Genomic DNA, 15334 nt, shown 5'->3' with positions numbered 1-15334 from the left:
AAAGACCTGCATTTATGAGCTGGTCCCCCTCAGGGGCCAGACCCACAGTTTCCATAGCTCTGGACGAGGGTGAAATATTGTGCCCTCTGCTTGAGAAAGAAGGTCCCTCCTGATAGGGACCTGCCACGGAGGGCCTGCCAGGAGGACCATGATGTCCGAGAACCATACTCGGGCCGGCCAGTACGGGGCTACAAGGAGCAGGCTGATCCCGTACCGCCGGACCCTCTCTAGAACCCCTGGGAGCAGAGCGATCGGGGGAAACGCGTACAGACGTAACCTCGGCCACGTCTGTACCATGGCATCCAGTCCCAGAGGAGCTGGATGAGTAAGGGAGTACCATAGGGGGCAGTGAGAATTCTCTTGGGAGGCAAATAGGTCCACCTCCGCCTGACCGAACTCCTTCCATATTAACTCCACCGACTCGGGGTGGAGTCTCCACTCCCCGGGCCTCAGCCCCTGCCTCGACAGGATGTCTGCCCCCAAATTGCTGTGTCCCGGGATAAACATTGCTCTGACTGACAGAAGCTTTCCCTGGGACCATAGGAGGACTTGATGCGCCAGTCTGCACAGAGGGCGCGACCTCAAGCCCCCCTGACGATTCAAATACGAGACCACCGACATGTTGTCTGTTCGCACTAGAACATGATGGCCTCTGAGGTCCGAGAGGAAATGCCTGAGAGCCAGAAACACAGCCATCATCTCCAGGCAATTGATGTGCCAAGAAAGATGATGGTCCCTCCAGAGACCTCTGGTGTAGCGGCCTTCCATTACCGCACCCCAGCCTGTGAGGGACGCATCCGTGGTCAGAATTTTTCTCTGACACGGTGCTCCTAACACAGGACCCAGGGACAGGAACCACGGTTTCTTCCACATGACCAAAGAACGAAGGCATCTGCGCGTTACTTTGATCGTGCGAAAAGGGTTCCCCCTCGGGGAAAACCCTCTGGTCCTGAGCCACCACTGCAGGGCCCTCATATACAGCAGGCCAAAAGGAATAACGTTGGACGCTGCTGCAAGAAGACCCAGAACCCTTTGGAAATGTTTGACAGTGACAGCCTGGCCTAGTTTGATACTCATTACTGTGGTCAGGATGGAGTCTATCCGGGCGGGAGACAGTTGTGCCCGCATCGTAACTGAGTCCCAAACCACCCCCAGAAAAGTTGTTCTCTGTAGAGGAATTAACGAACTTTTCTTGATATTGAGCCTTAACCCCAAGCACCTCAGGTGTTGCAGAACAACATCTCGATGTTGAACTGCCAACTCCAGCGACTGCGCCAGTATTAGCCAGTCGTCGATGTAGTTGAGGATGCGAATGCCTTGAAGTCTCAAAGGAGCAAGAGCAGCATCCATGCACTTCGTGAAGGTGCGAGGGGACAGTGCTAGGCCGAACGGAAGAACCCTGTATTGATACGCTACTCCCCCGAAAGCGAATCTTAGGAACTTCCTGTGCTGAGGAAGGATGGAGATATGGAAGTAAGCATCCTTTAGATCTATGGTGACAAACCAGTCCTCGGATCTGATTTGACTCACAATTAGAGGTATAGTTAACATTTTGAACCTGTATCTCCTCAGAGACCGATTCAATACCCTGAGATCTATAATCGGGCGCAACCCCCCATCCTTCTTGGGAACTATGAAGTACCGGCTGTAGAACCCGGTCTCCCAATCTTGAGGAGGAACACGTTCTATGGCCTCCTTTGCCAAGAGGGACTGAACTTCCTGTTCCATGACCTGACCCTGCTCTGGTTTGACCAGCGTATGAACCACTCCGCTGAATCGAGGTGGACGATATTCGAACTGAATTCTGTACCCCTTTTCTACCGTGAGCAGGACCCATTGAGATATACTTTGAAGACCCTTCCAGGTGTCTAAATAATCCACTAAGGGAATCAGTCTCTCGGGACTGATTTCTGGTCTTATAGTAGAGATATCGGTGACCTGAAGCATTTGATTGGCAGGAACTAACCGATTTAATTTTTCTGCAGACCTCTTGAGAGGGAACACAATGCGCGGAGCCGTCAATTTTACGGGCGGACTCTGCACCTTGCATTCGCTGGAAACCGATGCGTCCCGAAGCGCACGTAGCGGCGGGCAGCATACATCGATTTCCTGAGGGCTCCGTGAAGGAGCGAGCTGTTGTTGCTCGATCACGGAGGGGACCACCCTCAGAGGCCTGCGCAACGCGTCAGGACCTCTTTGACGAAGCCTTCCTCGCCTGAATGACAGTCCTCAGATCTGCCCTAGGGTTGGAAGACTTCGATTGAGAGTGTTGCCCCTGGCTCCAGGCCTTTTTCGGGGGAGCACGAGAGGCAACACTCTCTTTCTGCAGCTGCAGACGTGAGGAGCTGGCGGCTGCCTCATGGGACTGCCCCCTGGCAGCAGACCCATGAGACTTAGAACGACGGCGGGGGATAAGATGTTTCAATGCGGCTGACTGTCGTTTCGATTCCTGGTACCTCTCGACGACAGTGTTGACTGCGTCGCCGAAGAGGCCAGTAGGCGAAATCGGGGCATCGAGGAGGAAAGCCCTGTCTTTATCCCCGATGCCCGACAGATTCAGCCACAGATGTCTCTCCGTAGCTACCAATGCTGCTAGAGAACGGCCGATGGCGCGGGCCGTCTCTTTGGTAGCACGGAGAGACAAGTCCACCGTACGACGCATCTCGCGGATGTCGTCGTAGGCGACCTCCCCGCTGTCGTCCACTTCCTTTAGGAGGTCGGCCTGGTATGCCTGCAACAGCCCCATAGTATGCAGGCATGCACCAGCCCGACCTGCCGCCATATATGCTTTCCCAACCAAGGCCGAGGTGGTACGGCAGGGCTTGGAGGGAAGCGCCGGAGCTCTCAGGGACGACGCAGCATCGGGCGAGAGGTGGTTAGCAAAAGCCTCTTCAACCCGCGGCATCGTCCCGTAGCCCCTCTCTCTCGACCCCATGATTGACGAATATAAATGTACATCGGGGCTGGAAAGTCGAGAGGAGAAGGGCTTGTTCCACGATCTCGACACCTCAGTGTGGAGATCGGTGAAGAACGGGAGACTCCGGCGCGAAGGTTGTGCCCGAGTTTGCAGGAAGCGCTCATCCAGTTTACTCTTTTTAGTCGCTTCCTGCACTTCTGGGGGCCAATCGATATTTAATTTGGCCACAGCTCGGGTCACAACCTCCAGCAGCTCCTCAAAGGCAGGGGAATGTGGTGATGGAATATCACATCCCTCTGCCTCGACGCTGAGCACATCTAAATCCTCGGATTCAGATAGCTCAAGCATCGGATCCTCTCTGCGGTCGGGAGAAGCCGCAGGGCGGGCTCCCGAACCGTGAGCGGGACCATGAGAACTGACAGATGAATGCTGAGAAAGGGCCTCAGCCGTCTCAACATTCTCTGACAGTTCTTTCTGCGATCCCCATGAATGCAAGCGCCGCGATGCCTCAACAAACGCGGGACCTGATCCATGGGGAGCGCGAGCCTGGCCTGATTCATCGAACAGGCTCAGGCGGGAGCGGAGCGTTCTCAGGGGCAGTGTTTCACAGTTTGCACAGGCAGCGCCCTCAAGCGCTGCCCGAGCATGCTCCACTCCCAAACAAATCACACAGAGCTCGTGTGTGTCACCCTCGCTTAAATAACGTGGGCAAGGGGACGCACACTGTCTGAAATGCTTTGCACTCTTTTCCATCACAATACCTTTACCGAACAAACAACACCAAATAAGACAGACAGATTCACATATAACGCTTGCTGAAGGACAGAAAGCTACTGCTTCCGGGTTCCGGCGCCCCTTTTATAGTTCCGCTCACCGTCACATATGACGTCACGGTTGACGTCATCACGCAGCACCAATCAGGATTGGACTAGTTGGATTCAGGCTTCAGACGCGTCATGCTAAGGGCATTCCCCGTAGTGTCGATTTCGACGCAGCGGAAGTTCCCTCGGAAGGGAACTAGTCCTTTTTATATTTAAGGGAAATGATTGAATAACTATAATGCATACAATAACTAACTCGTTCCTTTGTGCAACGAAGAGATGTGCAATGCATGTGCTTTTGGATTCTTTGCACGATCAAACGTTGTGCATTGAAGTATAATAATAATAACACCTGTGCTTTCACATGCTTTTCCACACTACAACTAACTTATTCAGTTGTGTAACTGAAGGAAATTTTTTGCATTTAGCTGTTGCATTTGTGTGATGAAGAGAAATCGTTGCATTATCTGTTGCTTTACAATGCATACAATAACTAACTTATTTCTTTGTTCAACGAAGAAACAACATGCTTGCATTGCACACACGTCTAACGCTGTGCATTAAAGAATAATATATAAGCTATGTACAGTGCCAATGTATAAAATAACTAACGCATTCCGATGTGCATTGAAGAGATAGCATTTTTAACAGTGGCATTGCATTGCAAGAAAGAACTAACTTCTGTGCAATGAAAACATATAACATACATGCTTTCGCATTGCATTATATATTGTGCTTTCGCATTGCAATTGCATTCTAAACTATTCCTTTTTATATTGAAGGGAAATTATTGCAATAGCCATTCCATTATAATGCACACAATAACTAACATAATCCTCTGTGCAATGAAAAGAAAACACCTAACATATGTGCTTTCGCATGCATTTCCATTCTACAACTAATTCAGTTGTGCACTGACTAGAAAACCACATGAGCGGTCGGTTTACAATACATACAATGACTAACTCGTTCCTTTGTGCGAAGAAGAGATGTGCAATGCATGTTCTTTTGGATTAATTGCACATACGAATGATGAAATGTTGTGCATTTGAGGAATATCACATGTGCTTTTGCACAATATCACATGTGCTCTTGAACTTTCTATACATACTCAAAGACTCCTTCTGATTCTTCCTAAGCCATATAGAATATCCATATTTGACCTATTGAACTAATTTCTGGCCAAATGGCCTCAAAAGGTTTTAAACAATATAAACTTTTAGACTCCTTCTGATGTTAAATCACCCATACAGAGGTCTGTAGTTATATAGGCTATACAGAGGTTCCTTTTTGACCCACGAACATAGTTCTGGCCCATGAGTACTAGATCTTGAACTTTCTAAACATTCTCATTGAGTCATTTTGAAGTTACTTCAGCCATACAAGAGTCCTCATTTTACCTACTGAACATATTTCTGGCCAAAGAGTTTGTTGTGGCTTTTCCTTTCCAACAAACATCATCACTGAGTAAGAGACACTCTGAGTCCAATTTAATAGTTTATAAAGTATTTATTCTCTTGCAAGAGAGATCTTCGTCACCAATACACATTCGTGAGTCAGTGAGGAGAGATAAAGAGAAGCAGTGTCTGTCTTTTTTATATCTTGTGTCCTCCAAGGCCTTATTTCTGCCCTCCCCTCACAGGAGAGATATACTTTGTTTTTTTCTATTTCTCCCTGGCCCTGAGAGGTAAATGCCCCCTGAACCCTTTAGGCTATAACGTACAAATGCACTCAAGATGACCCCTTGACCACCTGCTTTTCCTTACCTCCACTGACTCCCAACCACAGTAAATTATCACCCAAAGGCCCCCTCTCACTACATTCGTGAGAACAGATGAGGCCATCATTAGGAATCACTGAAATCAGAGTAATAATAGAAAAATTTCATAACAACTCCTCTCTGTTTATCATACTCTGATAACTGATTAATCAAACATTGTAATAATAGTAATAATAAATGCAAGTTCAAGTCATTACATACAAATCACTCTCCTTGAACCTGTGAAGAAAAAGTTTAGAATGAAGAAGCATAAGGCTGTTTTTTGTGGGGGAAATCCCCATAATTATTTAGCAAGCAAGTAAACATTTTTACTGGGCCGGGCTAAACGAGGAATCACTGTTCCTGCGTTCCTGCAAGCAGACCCTCAGTCACACCAGTAAGGAATATATAGTTATAACACAGTAAGAAAACAAACAGATGAAAGTGTAATAAAAATCCCTCAGTTTCAAACCCTGTCCTTGTACGCCACCTCGTAACACGGATGACCGCTGCTTGTAACCTTCTTTAAATCTTTTGCCCTTAATCTTTCTCAGAAAATAAACAAATGGAAGATAAACAAACAGAACATACATTTAACACATATCTCACTGTAGCTCCCGCTAACTGTATCGTCGCATAATTTTGTTCATCCTTGGGATAGACGACTCGGTTACTAACGTAACCTCGGTTCCCTGAGAGGAGGGAACGAGTATTGCGTAAGCTTACGCTATGGGAAAACTCCTTTTCTCGAGAAATATTGAAGTCTTTATGTAAAACGCATTGCAGCTGCACAGCATACAGCAATGAGCGAGGCAGCTCGGTCATTGGCTGTGCTGCGGCAACTTGCACGAACCAATGACGGGGCGACTCTGAACCCGCTTCCAATGAGCGTGCTTCGCGCCCACGCGCGTCAGAGCCCGCCAAGATGGGCGTGGCCAAGGGCTATATATTGGGCGCCCCGTCGTCTGAGTTCTTTAGGTTCAATCGACTGAAGCAAACTGACCAAGCACAAGCACGGCAGATTACGCAATACTCGTTCCCTCCTCTCAGGGAACCGAGGTTACGTTAGTAACCGAGTCGTTCCCTTTCGAGAGGTTCCTCTTATTGCGTAAGCTTACGCTATGGGAACGCCATGTAAAACGCCGTGCGTGCTGACTTCGCTTCTATTAAGCCGGAGGCCGGTGCCTGAGCCTTTGAGCGAAGTAATTATCCAACGAGCCAGCCGAAGGCGGGCTTTATAAAAGGACAACGTGGAACGGCCCGATGGGCGTCCAGAGACACACACAAGCACATTTTTATGTACTGTCATGTATGAAAAATCCTCCACATCAGTTTCAAAGATGTGATTCTATGAGGGAGGAGACAATGCTCAGCATGTACACACCCCAACCTATGCATAGTTAGACCGACAGTATGTTAGAGTGCAATGAGGGGACCTGTAGGTTATGAAACCTGATAAATGTGGACGGTGAGGCCCAGCCTGCAGCCGCACAAATATCTTGAATGGGTATCCCACTCGACCACGCCCACGAGGAGGCCATGCCTCTCGTAGAGTGAGCTCTGATGCCCAAGGGGCACTGAAGGCCCTTGGCTTCATAAGCCAGCGCTATAGCATCAACTATCCAGCGCGATATTCTTTGCTTTGACACAGCCAGACCTTTAGTGCGGCCGCCAAAGCATACGAACAACTGCTCTGTCTGTCTGAACAGGGCAGAACGTTCCAAATATACTCTGAGTGCCCTGACCGGGCAGAGTAAATCAGCGTCACTTTCGTCTGCTGGGGACGATAGCGCGGCCAAAGATATCACCTGTGCTCTGAAAGGAGTAGAGAGCACCTTAGGAATATACCCGTGTTTTGGCCTGAGGACAACCCTGCTGTCGTTAGGTCCAAACTCCAGGCAGGTAGCGCTTGATGACAGCGCGTGCAGGTCGCCCACTCTCTTGACCGAGGCGAGAGCCAGCAAGAGAGCAGTTTTGAGCGAGAGCTGTTTAAGGTGCACAGTTCGGAGGGGTTCGAACGGGGCACGCTTAAGTGCGTCCAGGACCGTGGCCAGGTCCCAAATCGGCACCGAGGGGGGGCGTGGGGGATTTATCCTCCTGGGGCCCCTCAGGAAACGAACAACTAGGTAGTTTTTCCCTAGTGTGCGTCCTTCGACCGGTTCATGTGATGCCGCTATGGCAGCCACATATACTTTGAGCGTGGAGGGGGTGCGGCCTGCCTCCAACAGCTCTTGTAAGAAAACGAGCACACTCGGTACTTCGCATGTCTCAGGATTCAGGTTCCTGGATTTACACCAGTCACTGAACACCTTCCATTTCTGGGCATATAAGCGCCTCGTAGAGGGCGCTCGCGCCTCAGTGATGGTTCTCAACACTCCACTGGGGAGGTTCCCGGGAATCCGTTGAGGGGCCACGCATGGAGGGCCCACAGATCGGGGCGGGGATGTAGGATCATCCCGTTGGCCTGCCTGAGGAGATCTAGCCTCAGTGGAATCGGCCATGGGGCAGATTGCATCATCTGCATCAGTTCTGGGAACCACGTCTGGTTCTTCCAGAGTGGGGCTACCAGGAGCACTGCACATTTCTCCTCCCTGATCCGACTGATGACCTGAGGTAGCATCGCGACCGGAGGGAAGGCATACAGCGGGCGGCTCGGCCAGACTTGGGCGAGCGCGTCTGTGCTCTTTGAAAAGAAGAGAGGGCAGTGCGCATTTTCCTTGGAGGCAAAGAGGTCGACCTCTGCTCTGCCAAAGGTTTGCCATAACCACTGAATCGTCAGGGGGTGGAGAGACCATTCTCCTGGGAGAACTTTGTCTCTGGACAGCATGTCCGCTCCCTGGTTCAGAACACCTGGCACATGCGCTGCTCTCAGCGAGCGCAGGTTGCGCTGGGACCATAGGAGGAGCTCCCTGGCCATCGAGTGCAGGGAGCTCGATCTGAGTCCACCCTGCCGATTTATATGCGAGACTACCGTCATGTTGTCCGTTCGGACTAGGACGTGCTCGTCCTTCAGGTACGGGAGAAGGGCTCTGAGAGCCAAAGCGACCGCTTTCAATTCCAGACAGTTTATATGTAGGCGCTTCTCCGGGTTTGACCACAAACCGGAGACAGGCCTGCCCTCGTAAAGGGCCCCCCAACCTATTTTGGAGGCATCTGTCGTGATCATTTTTCTCCTTGTGTTCACGCCCAAACTCACGCCGGACTGATACCAGTCGACAGCTTTCCAGGGCGTCAGGGCTTTTATGCAGCCGTGATTTGCTCTGATTAAAAAGTGGCCCGAGCGCCACGCGTGAGTGGGGACACGGCTTTTGAGCCAGCATTGGAGAGGACGCATGTGCAACAATCCTAGCTGGAGTACAGCTGATGCTGAGGCCATGAGACCGAGCATCCTCTGAAATCGCTTGACGGGGGCGCGCGCACCCGCTCTGAACGATGTTACAAGGCGCCGGATAGTGAGCGCGCGCTCTGATGAGAGGCGCGCCGTCATCTGCACTGAGTCCAGCACTATTCCCAGAAAATAAATATTCTGGCTGGGGGATAGCATGCTCTTTGCAAAATTGATTTTTAGACCTAGGCACTCTAGATGACTGATAATCCAAGACCTGTGTGTCACTAACTGGCTCTCTAATTGTGCTAGTATTAGCCAATCGTCGAGATAATTTAGTATTCGCACTCCCCGCTGTCTTAGGGGGGAAAGTGCTGCATCCATACATTTCGTAAATGTACGGGGTGCCAGTGACAGGCCGAATGGTAGTACTGTGTACTGGTATGACTGTCCCTCGAAAGCGAATCTCAGAAATGGCCTGTGATGAGGCGCTATTGGAATGTGAAAGTAAGCGTCTTTCAGATCCACTGACAGAAACCAATCCCCCGGGCGAACTTGCGCGAGGATATGGTTGTTATCATTCTGAACGAGCGAATCATTAAAGCTTTGTTCAGATGTCTGAGATCTAGAATGGGGCGGAGACCGCCATCCTTTTTCGGGACGAGAAAATAGCGGCTGTAAAAACCTGCCTCGCTCATAGAGGGGGGGACTGTTTCTATAGCGCCTTTCTCTATCAGTTTGAGCATCTCGGTGCGTAGAACATGTGAAACATCTTTTCTCACTTTCGTCTCTACCACTGCTGTGAAGCGGGGCGGTCTGCGAGCGAATTGAAGCGAGTAACCGTGTTTTATTATGTTCAAAACCCATTTCGGCATGTCTGGGATATTTTCCCAAGCTTTCGCTCGCACAGATATGGGCTGAATGCTGGCCGGGGGCGTGTCGCAGTGACGTATGGCTCCCGCCAGCGAATCGTTCTGTGTTAATACCGAGCTTACAGCTTTCAGCGGCGTGGGCGCGCGCTGAGCAGCCCTGTTGAATGCCGAGTGCAGGGGTGCGTGTGAGATTACAGGCACGCTCGCTGTAATGCTCACAGAGTGAGATGGGGAAATGTTTAACACTGTGTGTATAGTGCTTATGGGTGGGGGTGCATAGACTGTGGTAGGCACGCGCGCCACTTTCATAAAACTTCCCGCTTGTGGCGGGAGGTTTTTGGCCATATAAACAGTGTTTGTGAGTTGGGGTGCGTGCATAACAGCGGGCACACGCGCTACTCTTATACAACTTCCCGCTTTTACTGGGGAAGTGTTTATAACTGTGGGAACAGTGCTTGTGTGTAGTGGTGCATACGTGACAGTTGGCACACAATCTACATTTATGGGGCGTCCAGCCTGAGCTGGGAAAACATTTGGCACTGCGTTGACAGTTTTGATATGTGGGAATGCGCACTTTGGTGTGGACACGTGACCCTTTAATGACACAGGCAGAAAATAGCTCTTTATGTGATTTCTGTGTGTCGCCGTAAAAACGGCGTTTGTTTGCAGGTGGGCGAGCTGTGTGGCTGGCACATTGGCTGCTGTATAGACATTTCCAGCCGCCTGTAAGGGGACTGGGTAATGCTTTAAACGTTTTGGAGAGAACGGTCCGGCTCTTGCGAGACACGCGCTCTCCCTTTTTTCTCCCTGTAGCTAGGAGGACTTACGAGGCTCTGGGTTCAGCACAATCCTGGGCCGAGGTCCCCGTCGCTCGGGCGGTTGTTTCCTGTTGGCAGAGCGCGAGCGGCGTCGAAAATCCGTTTCAGGTTTGGGCTGAGAGACGGGGGGCACCGTCTTAGCTCGCTGCTGCTGAGGCGGCCGTTGGCGGCTCTGCGATGAGCTAGATCGCTTGGGCAGGAAGTGACGCATAGCCTGTGAGTCCTTACGGGCTTCGGTGAAGCGCTCGGCGAACTCCTTCACCGCTGGTCCAAACAGGCCGCTTTGGGAGATAGGAGCGTCGAGAAATGACGCCTTATCTGCATCTTTCATCTCTGTTAGCGTCAGCCACAGATGGCGCTCAAGGACAGTCAGGTTAGCCATAGCACGGCCGATGGATTGGGCGGTGGCTTTTGTAGCTCGCAGCGCTATGTCAGTGGCGCTGCGTAGGTCCTTAAATGCCTCAGGATCGGGTCCAGACTCGTCCATACTGCGGAGAAGTTTGGCTTGGAACACCTGGAGGACAGCCATAGAGTGAAGCGCTGATGCAGCTTGGCCGGCGGCGGTGTATGCGCGACCGGCGAGAGCTGAAGTAGACCGGCAAGGCTTCGAGGGATGAGAAGCTTTAGCTTTCCATCCAGCGTTGGAGGGTGGACACAGATGATTGGCCACAGCCTCCTCGAGGGGCGGAGTCCCCTCATAGCCTCTTTCTTTCGCGCCGTCCACAGAGGAGAGCGACAAAGAAAAAGAAGGCTTCAGGCGAGCGGAGTGCGGGGCTTTCCACGACTTCGTGAGTTCGTCGTGAACTTCCGGGAAGAAGGGGGAGGGTCTTTGTCGAGGGGCCTGTCGGCGCCCCTGCAGGAACCACTCGTCCAGTCGGCTGCGGGCGGTTTCTTCCGGGGAAGACCAATCGAGCCCGAGGTCTTCCACGGCCTTAGAGAGAATGCGGACGATCTCCGAGTCCATGCTGGAGCCCGCGCTCGTGCCCGCTGATGTCGATGGAGCGGGGTCGAAGGACGAGCCCGGCCAGTCGTCGGATGCAGCATCACAGGAAAAACTGTCATCCTTATCATCGTCATCCCCTGACGCGCCAAACGAGACGAGCCCCATCGCTCCGCTGGAGGGGTGCTGGTCCGCCTGTGTGAACTGGACTGGCGGCGGGGAGTCTTCGGGTGGTGGTGAAGCACGCGGGGATTGGCCCGGCGTGACATCACTGCAAACCGCGTGCTCCGGCGGTCTCTGTGAGCGGCGTTTTTTCTTTCGCGGCTCGACTAGAGGAGACGGCAGCACGGAAGAGGTGGGCTCTTTCGCGGTGAAAACGGCGAAGCGAGCGCGCAGCTCGGTGAGGCCCAGGGCGTCACACTCGGGACATCCGCCTCGAGTGAGGGCAGCCTTTGCGTGGTCCGGTCCCAGGCAGCGGGCGCAGATGATGTGACGATCCCCGTCCTGAAGAGGGCCTCGACACGAGGCACAGGAAGGCATTTGAAACAACGCCTTGTTAAATTTGCTCTTTTAGTAAGTGTCGTGGGGGCGAACACTGATAGCTTTTGAAAGGATATTAGATGATGCGCGCCGGATGGCTTAGCAGAAGGGCGATCGAAGGCGGCTGAAGGCGCCGGCGTCCTCGAAGCAGTCCTGCTGTAGGCTTGTCGACGGCGGCGGCGAAAAGACTCCAACAAATCCGGAGGATCCAGCGAAGAGAAGGTTCTTTGCTGAAGGAGATTAAATCTAAAGAACTCAGACGACGGGGCGCCCAATATATAGCCCTTGGCCACGCCCATCTTGGCGGGCTCTGACGCGCGTGGGCGCGAAGCACGCTCATTGGAAGCGGGTTCAGAGTCGCCCCGTCATTGGTTCGTGCAAGTTGCCGCAGCACAGCCAATGACCGAGCTGCCTCGCTCATTGCTGAATGCTGTGCAGCTGCAATGCGTTTTACATAAAGACTTCAATATTTCTCGAGAAAAGGAGTTTTCCCATAGCGTAAGCTTACGCAATAAGAGGAACCTCTCGAAAGGGAACTGTCATTTTCACCAATTGAACAGACAGCAGGTTTTCACCTGTCTCTGTAATCATATTCACCCATGATAAACAAAATTATCAGAATAACACACACAATCCTAACTCCTATCATTAAGCCTTTTCCATTAATCTACGCCCATCTCCATATTTCATTCACTTCTAATTCAATTTAGTAAGCTCTATTGAACGCACTGTTTAACAAATCTAACCAGAGAAGTCTTATAATTTTTCCCATTCCTCTAACCAAATTAGTTGTTCAAAATTAACTCTAATATCTCCATTACGGTCCGTCTTTTTTGCTTGTTACACATAAATTAATAGATTTTCTACATTTGCACCAATCAAATGCTTGCACTGTTATTTATTATTTATTTATTACTGCTTGCACTATTATTTATTATTACCTAGTTTGATTCAATCAAACAAAATCATAAAAATCATCACAAAAACAGATTCTTCTGTTAAACTTAAACCATCAGTTGGCAGTTGGTTCCTCCAGGTGTGTTGATCATCTCGTTCGCCCCACGGACGTTCCGTGTTCACCAGGGTGACACTTTGCGTGCCGTTGCAATGGTCTTTCCCTCATAGGATCGGGAGGTACGTTACTAGCACGTCCTTGAATCCCTCACTTTGTGCTCTATTGGATGGTTGAGGCCTGTTGGTGTTGTCTAAGGTGAGAGGCTTGGACCCAGGTGTCACATTCTCCAACCATTTTCTGATCCTTATAAGGTTTTCCCTTAAATCACGACCGCACCCCCACTGGAGTGAACCATTTCTTGCCTGCTTTCACCTGTGTATGGAGACCTTAAGTATTTTGTTAGTGACCGCTTGTCTAGCCGCTCGTCCCTTTTGGTGTGACCTGTGGATTCAACAACCTGAAACATATTATCACCGGATAATTTCTTGCTCACTTACGTAATAGGGGTCCTTTTACCCTGAAAAACACTCAACCCACTTCGCTCATGTCCACAACACAATATTTATACATTTGGAACAGAATTAGTTCTGTTTGATCCAATCCATCCTGACATTCTGTAAAAGGAAAATTTAAGTTATGCGCAGCGCAGGTGTGGCCTTGTTTCTTTCTGCCACAATAACAATCCAGGCCAGGATAGTTAGTCAAATTCATCCATAACCATTATTTTATAGGGGACAGTCTGCCCTGCATCAAAAGTCTGCATGCTCTTTAAAGAAAAATAAATGTCGAGATTATTTTCATATAGTAAAGTACACGTAGTTTCTTTTGTCTGCTGTGCTGCCACGGCCTTCGCTGCTGCATCTGCCCTGGCGTCTCCTGTTGAAACAGTCCTGCAATTTTGTTATCAGCGTGTGCGGCACATACAGACAGCAATATTGCCCCACCTGTGCAATGGCTTTCAGCAAATGTGAACCCCTTAGTAAACCATATTTGGCAATTGTTACCATCCCCCTTTTGATGCATGACCCCGCTCATTCATCAATTTAAACTAATTTGATTTGCCATCAACACCAACCCAAACGAAGTCCTTCAGCCAAATTTTGCCCAGACATCTTTCTCTGTCTCTGAAACAAAATATTACATTCTTCACTTAAAGCCCAGTCCCATCTTCTTATCGAAGTATTTGAAGGGCAATGGCCCTGAGTCTCACAGCGAATCCTGCTTTTCAGGCCTGTTGTTTGGTCTCTCAAGTCAGCCATCTACAAACATTTCCAAAGTCATCAATTTTCCCTATCAGGTCAGGTCGTTCTGTACAGACTTGGTCAATGTCAGTCAATCATTTCTCCCCCTTTGTTCACAATAATCATAAATGTGAGGGGCTCTCTTGATAATTTCATGTTGACTTAGCCAATATGTCACTTTGTTGTTGCCATCAAATCTACAACATTTTCATTTATCTCAGCCCATGCCAGATGGTGATCTACAACTACACAATTCCAATTTACACAAATACTTACACTGACCCAGAACGTAATTCAAATCGACATCATAAAAGACAAAAATAATTAATATCAGACAGAGCTTGATGACCAATCAACTTAAAGCTTGTCCCATGTTCTGTATTGTCTTTTCATCAGAATTATCAGCTTCTTTAAAATTTGTCATTTGCCTTAACCCATCTGTAATGATAAACTCATTCCAGAGGTTAATGACGCAATATACACACCATTCAGGCGGAATATTATTACCCCAAACTAATACATACAAGACATAAAGTGCTGTCACCATCACACGCACTCATACTAGACACACATATGTTAACTGCTCATTCTCAATGTTCACTTTTCTTTATATTATTGCTAAAAGATTTAAATTTTTTAAATAAGATTTTAACCTTTCCATTTTCCTGTAGCTTCTATCTAATTTTACATGGTCTCTTGACCACTTTCAAAGCATGTCTTGTTCATTATTCATTTGATTTTTTAGACAAGTCAGCTGGGTTGTTTTGTTTCATTATCATTATTTTGCTTCAGCTTGCTCTAGCAGGCCGATGACAGAAAGACAGACACAGTTACCATCCCTTCCTCCACTCAAGCAGTCTCTCTCACTATAAACAAATAATCTTTCCACCAGCCTCCTAAGGCTGTAACTTAGACAACATTTTTATTCATTACAATAACCTTTGACCATTCACCTTTGTCATCCAGACTTTTCTCAAATCTACAAAAGCTGTCTTCATCTTTAGCCACCACCATGTCTAACGACCTTCAAGAGTTAAAACTATGTCATAGACATATTAGTTCAAAATCAACACTATGATTTTCCCTGCCCATAAGGCAACCAGTACATAAAAAGTTTTGCTACTGTCTCCACAACAACTAATGGCA

This window comes from Rhinichthys klamathensis, unplaced genomic scaffold (assembly GCF_029890125.1).
Source record: "Rhinichthys klamathensis goyatoka isolate OS25496 unplaced genomic scaffold, OSU_Roscu_1.1 h1tg000036l_1, whole genome shotgun sequence".
Lineage (NCBI taxonomy): Eukaryota > Metazoa > Chordata > Actinopteri > Cypriniformes > Leuciscidae > Rhinichthys > Rhinichthys klamathensis.
Note: the sequence above shows the minus strand (reverse complement) of the source record.